General features: G+C 43.9%; 1 pseudogene; it reads left to right on the top strand.

Moving 5' to 3' along the window:
• Nucleotides 1–3,133: 3,133 nt before the first annotated feature.
• Nucleotides 3,134–3,594, top strand: LOC141421432 (SUMO-conjugating enzyme UBC9 pseudogene; annotated as a pseudogene).
• Nucleotides 3,595–10,619: the final 7,025 nt, after the last annotated feature.

Below are 10,619 nucleotides of genomic sequence, written 5' to 3'. Positions count from 1 at the left end.
TGACTTAAATTTTTTTTTTGTGGGGGGAGCTCAATTTGAGTTCTGTTGATGCCTCAAACATATTTCAAGCATTTGTTTAAGATGCAAAACATGTGCCTTTTAGATGATAAGAAATGTACTTTTCTTTTAAAGCAAAAATGATGTTCACTGCAGGCTCTTATCATCCTCTAAAAATGACTCATATCCTCAGTGAATTTGCTTAACTTTGAGGGGAAAAAGAGTCAGTCACTTTGACACCCGCCTCCACTCTGTCAACCAAACTCCTGACATGTGGCTTCAGTTTCCCGAGCTAATGCACTTTTCTGATTGAAAAAAAAAAATGCTGTCAGATCCTTGTTATTTTGACAACCACACATTGTCCGATGTGTTTGGGCTGAGTGCCTTGAAGTTGCTTGTCTGTAGTGACCTGCAGGGTTGTCCTTGCCTGGCAGTCATGAAGCAAAATCCATGACTTAAGGGCTTTGTCCCTTCAGACGTAAATACAGCGCCAGTGAGCAATTCCAGCACCTGCCATCACAGCACAGAGCTTCCTGCCAGCCCCTCTGCTGCTCCCCCCTGCCGATTCTGGTGCTGTGGAAGGAGGAAGCAGAGACATCAAAGGCACTGGTTGGGCCCCACGTCGCTGGACACCCAGCAGACAGCCGCCTGGCTGGACTGTTTTCCCTGTGACAGGAGGTTTTACAAGTCTGGGTTTTTATCAGCTGTGGGCTAACAGCTTCCTTCCCTCTGTGTGTTCTCCACTTTTCGTACATGCCAGATTTTTCTCACACTTTTCAAATCTAGTCTAAGTGACTCTGCTGGCTAGAGCTCAGAGCTAGGCCCATCCATTTCTAGTGGACAACTCCAGCCTCCTGGCACCCAGACAGTGGGGCTCTCATGAATGGGAGCCATTCTCCTTCCTTATTCCGCCTCTTGGAAGCCTGGCCTACATTCTCCCACTGTGGTCATCTTCTCTGGCTGAGGGTCACCCCTGCCGAGTACCAGAGGCCCAAATCTTAGGGAGAGGTCACAAGGCTGGCCTTGTAGTGGAGAGAAGGAGATTCCTCCTTGATCGTGGACATCCCTGTGGCTCAAAATAGGGCTGTGTCCCAAGGGTGGGACTTAGGGTCCAGAGCTCACTCCAGGGCCTCTCATAACATCTAAGATGGAGGACCAGCTTCTCTCTCTCTCTCTCTCTCTCTGTTTCTCATTTTTGATGTATCTCAGACCTATGTTTTTATAAATTAGATAAAAATGGTTAAAATAAAATTTAATAAGTAGACATACAAAGTGTAAGCTCAATAGTTTACTTTAGACTCAACAAATCTCAAATTACTCTGCTGCATTGTAGTAATCATTGCTAAATACTCACTCCCACTTCCTGTACTTATTAGGTCAGGAGCTGTGAGTGGATAAGCCCTGTCTGTGTGGCATGTTCTGAGTAGTTCAGTAAGTCCTGAAGTGTGTATTCATGAGTATGTCTGTGTGATTGAGTACAGATGCATGTTTATATGTGGGAATGAGTATGTGTGTGTATTGAGTGTGAAAGTGTGCTATTTTATGTCTATGAATGTGTGCATGTTTGTGTGCCAGGGGGTGGATATTGAGTGTAAAAGTGTAAGTAATATGTGTGAGTGTGCATGCATGTTTGTGTGTGTGCATGGATATTGAGTGTGAGAGTCTGTGTTAATGTGTATTTTGTTTGTACATGTGAGTGTTTATTCTTGAGTGTACATGTGAGTGGGTGAGTGAGAGGACTTAGGCAGGACTAGGAGGAGAATATGAGAGGGTTTAGATCTCTACCTATGCACAAAACCTATTTAATTTGTGCTGGAGGGAGGGAGCACACCACTGGAACAGGTGCACAAAAAGAAGCATGGGGATAGGGAGGAGACTTTCTACAGAACAGACTGGATGGCAGCAGTTGTGCCACCAAATATGGATTTGATGTGCAGGCACTTGCTAGGTGTGTGTGTATCTTACCCATCTGGCCCTCCTGGTACCCTGTGAAGACATGTTACCACCAGCCATATTTTAGAATGGGAAACTGAGGCTCAAAACCTGAGGAGCCTACTGAAGTGGCAGGACTGAACATTCAATCCATGACTGTGTCCCCATGTCCAGTTCTCACCCACAGCATCATAGCAGCTCCCAGAAACATCTCTTCTTTGAGCCTACTATTACTGTGTTGAGTGTTGGACAAGAATCGACTTAAAGAGAAGTCTTCCATGCCTGCTTTTGGGACGTTCTGCCCTTCAATGAGAGGCATGGCCAATTTAAGCTGGAGAGCCTGTGATCGGAAATGCAGAATACAATACAGTATGAGTATAAAAGAAATAACTTTAGGTAGGCATTTTATAGCTATTCAGTGTAATTCAGGCATCTCTTTCGCAAGAATTAGACACGGAGGAGGACACAAAAGTGCTTTTAGTATTCTTCAGAAATGTGTTCATTTTCTATTTAAAAAGGTTAAATATTTTTTAACTTTAGACCAAGAAATAGTTGTAATTAAAATCTAGTTGCAATTGAAAGTCTTCCTTTGTATCCATCCCAGCCACCCTGTCTTCATGAAGACTTCTGAGGGCTTCAGAAGCATTTGACCTGCTGCCCTGCACTGCCCATGTGGGAGGTGGGAGGTGGCAGACACAAGCAGAAGCTGGAGCCTCAGCATAGCCAGGGCTCACACTGTAGGCTCTCAGGATTGGAGCTCCCCATGGCCTGAATTCTCTGAATCCCAGAAGGCTAGCAAGAAAGATCTCAGAGCAGCTAGTCCCTGCTGGGTCTCTGTGTGGAGAAGGTTGTACAAATTGTATTGTAGGAGTGTATTTGCTGGCGGGGGGGGTGGTGGTGTCAAGTGCTTGTTCCTTAAAAAGAATGCCAGCATGCATTTGTGGGCTTAGAGGAAACATATTGTTGACACCAGATGTACAAATTGCGAAAGGTTTAGTATCCAGTGAACTCTTGAATCAAAAAGGCACAAAACCTAGATGGAAAGAGGAACAATAAATAGGAGAGACTGGACATGTTTAATTTAGTTAATTAATTGCCTTTGCGTGAAGCAGAAGTTACCATTTGCACCTAGGATAAGTGAAATGGAAAGGAAAAAACCAATTCAGCTTTTTGTTTCTTATCCTATGTGCATTTGAGGTCACTAATGATTGCCCTCAGCAGACTCATCCAGGAGAGAAAGGCTTGGAGAAAAGACTACCCATTTTGCTTTGTGGCTGTCCCACCAAAGAATCCTGACAGCATGATGAACCTGATGAACTGGGAGTGTGCCACCCCTGGAAAGAAGGGGACTCCATGGGAAGGAGGCTTGTTTAAACTGCAGATGTTTTTCAAGGATGATTATACATCCTCCCACCAAAATGTAAATTTGAGCCACTGCTATTTCACCCAAATGTATACCCATTGGGTACAGTGTGCCTGTCAATCCTGGAGGAAGACAAGGACTGGAGGCCGGCCATCATGATCAAACAGATCTTATTAGGAATACAGGAACTCCTAAATGAACCAAGTACCCAGGACCCAGAGGCCAACGTGATTTACTGCCAAAACAGAGTGGAATATGAGGAAAAGTTTCGTGCACAAGCCAAGAAGTTTGCGACCTCATAAATAGCAACCCTGTGATACTGTAAAAAGGAAGGGGTTGGATTGGCAAGAACTTGTTTACAATCTTTTGCAAATCTAAGTTGCTCTGTACAGTTGCTCGTCACCTGGGAAGGTTGGAAGGGTACCATTTTCCATTTCTGCCACTGCCACACAGTTCTTGATTTGCTGAATTGCCCCATTTTTTCACACAGGGGCTCTTCCTTAAGTCTTTTGTGTTTTTGATTGTTATGTAAAACCTACTTTTATTTTAATATTGATGTCAGTATTTTGACTGCTGTAAAATGACAAACTTTTATACATGGATAAGCACCTAGGAACTAGTTCCTTCCTCTTGGATGCAGGGATGCTTCACACCATTCAGTGCTCTCTGTAGCCTCTAGCCGGCTGTATGAAAAATGACTGCACTCGCCCTTCCCTCCCCAGTTTGTTCTCTTCAGAACCTGGGCTGTTGCTTATGAGCCTCAGATCCAAAGTCAGCCAGCGTCTCCATTCTGCACCACTTCCCAGGGTGGCGCCTAGGAAGACAGAAAGAGAAGGTGAGGTGGTGTGATGTCTTCTCACTCTGAAGGCCATCAGGGTTGTGCTGTTTGATGACGTCTTGAACCTGTAGGCCCAGAGCCATCATTACTGACAATCACAAGCACTCTGGCCTCTGTGCTTGGAGTGACATAATCTTGATGCTTTTCGGCATGCTGAGTCTCAGAACCAGAGCTGCAACCCTGTTGACTTTTGCTTTGCTGCCACTTGAATTCCACTCCTGGACTTCTTTTCAACCTCCATTTATTTACCATTCCTCTATAGGCCACTTGCTCATGGGTCGTGGGCCCTATAGGGGGCAGAAAGCATGAGGGAGGACGTGTGAGCAGCAGTCATTGTCATAGTGTGGCATGGTTTGGCTGATGGCAGAAGCACACCAACTTTTGGACACTCAGAGGCCTGCTTGGTGCATGCATGGGAATGGTGTCTACGTAGCTGAGAGGCAGCATGCCCAGAGACTCGACTGCATTCCAAGGGGCTTTCTCACAGCATCTTCAGCTTCTTGGTTCAGATCAGCTCACTGCCCACCAAGTGGGGGATTTTAAGCATGTCCAGATGACCTTCTGTGTGTCTTACTCCAACCAGAGCATAGAACTTTAACCATTAGACATTCATTCCTTAAGTATTTTTCTCTTGTTTCATACCTTGTATTAGTGTGGAGCCACTATAACCCTGTCGTGACTGTCACGTTGCTGTTCAAGAATGAAGTGTTTGAGAAGGGTGGAGAGAGTGGAAGGGACAAGACTGTGCTGCCCAGGGACAGAGGGCAGCCTTCAAATAGAGGCTTAAAATCCAATTTTCTTCTCAGACCCTTGGCTGCACTGACTGCAAGAACCATGCGAGGACAAGCCTGGGCTTCGTTGCACTGTCTTCCTTCTCTTTGCCTGTTGGCCTTTGGGGAAGTTCACATAATGGAGTTGGCAGGGCAAATCATTGCCACTTAATTTATTTATTGGTGCAAAGCCAGGTGGTCAGGATGACTGGGGCAGGGAAAGGACCACATGGGCCTTTTGAATGGATCATGGAAGGAGACATGTGGACACCCCGGGCACTCAGGGGCCAGAATGAATTTCAGATCATCTAATATGCCCTCTTTACTGTTTGGATAAGAAATTGGAGATGCTGTGAAGCCCAAGGGTCATTTTCCAAATTGAGGAAGCATTGATAACTCAAGCCTCCTGACTTCTAGTCCATTAGCCCACAGTAGCCTACCACTCTCCTAAGCTGGGGATCTCTAGATGCCTCACATCCCACTGTGCTGAAAGCAAGAATGGTTGTTGTTCTGGGTGAGGTGTCTTCCATACTTCTGCAGTGCTGGGGTCTCTTCCCTGCTCCAGTGGAGGAAGGAGCAGGAGGGAACAGGCTTGAGCGAGGAGGGTGAATGGTTCCTTGACTGATGAAGTAATTTGTTAAAGAATAAGTTTAGACTGAAGACTTACCTCCAGATCATGGTGTTGGAAGAGACTACTTTGTGGTAGTGACTCAGTCAGGGAGAGGAGAAGCCGGTTAGCAGTGAGACTGTGTGAGTTGATAGACCCAGATTCTCCCGGGTAGCCTGTGGCCAGCAGAGCCCAGCGTCAAGCCAGTGGGCAAGTGCTCCTCAAGGAAATAAATGAATACAGTGTGATAAGTGTTCAGCTTCCTCTGAACTGTGCTGAGGGGTAGTGTGGTGTAGGGTAGTATAACACAGAATGGCTCACTGCTCTGTGGGCCAGTGCAGTGGTCGCCAGCACCTAGCACAGTAGGCAGAGCATGATGCAAGACAGCACAGCACATTTCAGAACAGTAAGCAGGGCATAGATTGTGCGGTGTCACCTGGCTCAGTACAGTATAGAACAGTACAGTGTGGTGCGACGCTATTGGGTCGTTGTGGTTTTAAGTAAACAGAGGGAAGCACCACTTTGGTTTCTTTCCTTTTTTAAAAATTAGAAGGTCTTCTAATGCTTACTTTAAAAAATGAGCTCTATTGATATAAAATTCACACATGATAGTGTTTGCTTACTTAAAGTGTACAGTTATCATCACAGAACTGCACAACTATCACTACAGTGAATTTTAGAGTATTTTTGTAACCCTAAAGAGAAACTCTGAAGCTATAAAGCAGGTCTGTCCCGTTTCATTCTCCTCCTTACCCCTTGCCAGCTCTGCTCTAGTGTTTGTTCACGTGTCACACAGGTGGAGACTGGCGCACATACCTTGGGTCTCATGCTGTTTAATAGCTATGTGGTTTGGATGTATCACATCAAACTCCTTAGTGATGGGTGTGTAGGTAGTTTCTGGACTCCTGTGCATTTAAGTAACACTGCTGCAAAGATCACCATACATACTCATCATCTTGCATTCATTCGATTATTTTCCTACCATCCTTTCTTTCTGAATGAGAATTACGACCTAGGGTCAAAGGGCCTTGCTGGGATCTTTCCCACCCTAAGTGCCCCACAATGTAGTGCAATTGACCATAGAGGACACCCAAGTGGAACCGTGGGGCATGCACCAGCTCTCTGTGGCACCACCTGGTGTCAGAATCCATGTGGCCACTCAAGCAGATGCCTCAGGGCTCGGGGCCAAAGTTTGGGGCCCTTGTTCTGCTGTCTGCAGGCTGTGGTCTGGGAGACCTTGCCTGGCCTGCTAGTGGAGGTGGCTTAGTGCATAGCATAGCCCAGATCTGCCGTATCAGCAACTCTTCATCAATCTGATGAGAGCAAAGCCAACTCTCAAAACAAACGTTTCCTGCGCGAACAATGTGTTTGTTATGTTTCCCTCATTTGTTTATGATGGCTGTGTCAGCCACACTGATTTACATAAACACTGCCAATCTTGGGATGTTATACTCTCAACAAAAGTAGCTGAGTACAAACAACATTCCTCAGTTTTAATTCATATTGTCTAAACATAGCAGATGTTGATAAAACGAGCCAACAAGAAAATACAACAAAGGAGACCATTTCAAGGGGGGCTTTTGATTAAAATGAATTCCAGATTGACACAATGATACAATATTAATGGAATGGATCACTTAAATGTCGTGCTTGGCTCCTATAGAATCATAAAACAAGCTAGACTCCAGTCTTTGCAGTTTGCAGACCGTGAACATACAGGCTGACTGTGCACACGTGCGACTGAGCCAGTTCTTTCTCCCTCCTCGCTGGTTTGTAGGCTTGTAGTTCTGCACAGACTGTGCTGCTGCTCAATCTTGGGCACAAGGTAGATGCCTTTTGCTCCTCCCACAAACCACATTGATCCATGGGACAGTGTTCTCCTGTGGAGTCCAACATTTGACACAGTCTCACCCTAATAGACCAAATGACTAATCTGGAGCAACTTCACCTGTCATTAATGTGACTCTGGGAATTGGTGCCATAATCTAGGGGATATGATTGCAAATCAATAGACAACAGTCAACGGGAGTTTGACATTAAGTTGGCTAACAGAGAGTAGCTTCAGTGTATTGGCAAACTCCCACAATGAGCCATTTTAAATTAGGCTAGAATAAAGGGTATGGTTAGAGTCTCCCACCAGAAGGGATGACATAGTCAACTTTGAATGTTGACAGTGAGCCTTGCTTATTATAGATTATAGAAATAAATAAAATAGTATACCATACATTTGCCTTTAATTGAACACTTCACCTCAAAGGAAAATTCATGGGAATCAGTTGTGGATGTTGTGGGACTCACTGGCCCTGACTGGTCCCTGAGGGGTAGGATTGCCGTTTTGGTTCTTCCTGGTTGCCTCAGCATCCTTGGAATTCTTTGACCCCAGAGCTGCCTTTCTTCAGGATCCTTCAAGTGCAGGAAGCAGAACCTCAGCAGCCTTCAGTGAGAATCTTTGGATAGGAGTGGGGATGGAGAACCACCTCTGCAACCTGAGCATCTGTTTGCATTCTCTGTGTGCACTGTGCCATACAGCATCCTGCCATAGGACTTCCACTGTGGGTCTTTAAGTACCAGTTCAGAAGTGGGATATTAACTTTTATCTCATTGAGTTGCTTTTAAAAATTAAACTTCATAAAACTCTTAAAACGGAATTTGTGTAATAAAAATACTTCCCAATGCACCTCTAGTTATTATTGTTGCAATTATTGTTTTTGTTTAGACCATCAGCTTCATTTCTCACCAAGGTCATCTACATCAGAATTTGTCATGTGTAGAGCTGCACAATCCAGATGTGGAATCATTCCTAGCATATATCCTTCCAGTTGATGGAGGGACTGGGGCTCAAATGAGGGACTGAGATGGTAATTTAGGAACCTTTGAAATAAGGAGAAAGGAAAAGGAAACAGCATCAGTAGCTTCTTGGCTAATGGTTCATTAAGGAAGCAAAACAGGATAGCATTTTGCAGTGGTTTAACATGTTAATTTAATAGAACTTGATCGATGATGCTATGGCAACATTGGTCCATTTTGTAGGTGGAGACATGAAGACCAAAGAGGCTAAGTGATTTGTCCAAGGTCACATAGTTTTTGGAGGCATCTCTAACCTCAAGCTAGCATTTGAATCTTGGCTATACTCTTTTTCAGTCAAAAGAGTTTTCTTTTCCTTTTTTGGCAGTACTAGTGTTTGAACTCAGGGCCTCATGCTTTCTAGGCAGGTGCTCTCCCACTTGAGCCACTCTGCCAGTCCTTTACATGTTTTCTGACTCAGGGAGCCCATTATACTGCTGGGAGGAAATGACATGGTATTAAAAGCCTAAGCAAGTAATTTTCTTAGTAGCTTTGCAGAATGTTCATGAAAGAGGGACACTTTCCAACTGAAAGGAGATTGTACATAGGAAACAATAAAACTGAAAAAAAAATCTTTATTTCTATTAGACTTTGGCACCAACAAATTGTCATTAACTTTTTAAAAATTAAGCTTTATATTTTGAAGTAATTGTAGATTCACATACAGCTATTAAAAAGAGTATATATAGAGATCACACTGACCCAGTTTTCCTTAGTGGTAATAAAGCTAGAAACATAGGCTGGGGATGTAGCTCAGTGGTAGAGCACTTGCCTAGCATGTGTAGGTCCTGGATTTGATCCCCAGCTCTACACACACACACACACACACACACACACACGCTATTGAATAAGACTACAACTAGCATACTGACCTTGACTCAGTCAAGGTACAGAATCTCCATTTGTCCTCTATGTGCCTGAAGTGCGGGAACCACTATTCTGTTCTCCAACTCTATAATTCATATTTCTTTTTTTTTTATTATTCATATGTGCATACAAGGCTTGGGTCATTTCTCTCCCCTGCCCACAACCCCTCCCTTACCACACACTCTGCCCCTCCCTCTCCCCTCCACCCCCTCAATACCCAGCAGAAACTATTTTGCCTTATTTCTAATTTTGTTGTAGAGAGAGTATAAGCAATAATAGGAAGGAACAAGGGTTTTTGCTAGTTGAGATAAGGATAGCTATACAGGGAGTTGACTCACATTAATTTCCTGTGTGTGTGTATTACCTTCTAGGTTAATTCTTTTTGATCTAACCTTTTCTCTAGTTCCTGGTCCCTTCTCCTATTGGCCTCAGTTGCTTTTAAGGTATCTGCTTTAGTTTCTCTGCATTAAGGGAAACAAATACTAGCTAATTTTTTAGGTGTCTTACCTAACCTCACCCCTCCCTTGTGTGCTCTCGCTTTTATCATGTGCTCAAAGTCCAATCCCATTGTGTTGTTTGCCCTTGATCTAATGTCCACATATGAGGGAGAACATACAATTTTTGGTCTTGTGGGCCAGGCTAACCTCACTCAGAATGATGTTCTCCAATTCTATCCATTTACCAGGGAATGATAACATTTCGTTCTTCTTCATGGCTGCATAAAATTCTCTTGTGTATAGATACCACATTTTCTTAATCCATTCTTCAGTGGTGGGGCATCTTGGCTGTGTCCATAACTTGGCTATTGTGAATAGTGCCGCAATAAACATGGGTGTGCAGGTGCCTCTGGAGTAACCTGTGTCACAGTCTTTAGGGTATATCCGCATGAGTGGTATTGCTGGATCAAATGGTAGATCAATGTTTAGCTTTTTAAGTAGCCTCCAAATTTTTTTCCAGAGTGGTTGTACTAGTTTACATTCCCACCAACAGTGTAAGAGGGTTCCTTTTTCCCTGCTTCCTCGCCAACACCTGTTGTTGGTGTTGATAATGATGGCTATTCTAACAGGGGTGAGGTGCAATCTTAGTGTGGTTTTAATTTGGCATTTCCTTTATGGCTAGAGATGGTGAGCATTTTTTGGCCATTTGAATTTCTTCTTTTGAGAAAATTCTGTTTAGTTCACTTGCCCATTTCATTAGTTTTGGGAGAATTTAGTTTTTTAAGTTCCCTATATATTCTGGTTATCAGTCCTTTGTCTGATGTGTAGCTGGCAAATATTTTCTCCCACTCTGTGGGTGTTCTCTTCACTTTAGAGACCATTTCTTTTGATGAGCAGAAGCTTTTTAGTTTTATGAGGTCCCATTTATCTATGCTATCTCTTAGTTGCTGTGCTGCTGGGGTTT

This window comes from Castor canadensis, chromosome 3 (assembly GCF_047511655.1).
Source record: "Castor canadensis chromosome 3, mCasCan1.hap1v2, whole genome shotgun sequence".
Classification (NCBI taxonomy): Eukaryota; Metazoa; Chordata; class Mammalia; order Rodentia; family Castoridae; genus Castor; species Castor canadensis.
This window is presented reverse-complemented; position numbering and strand designations above follow the sequence as displayed.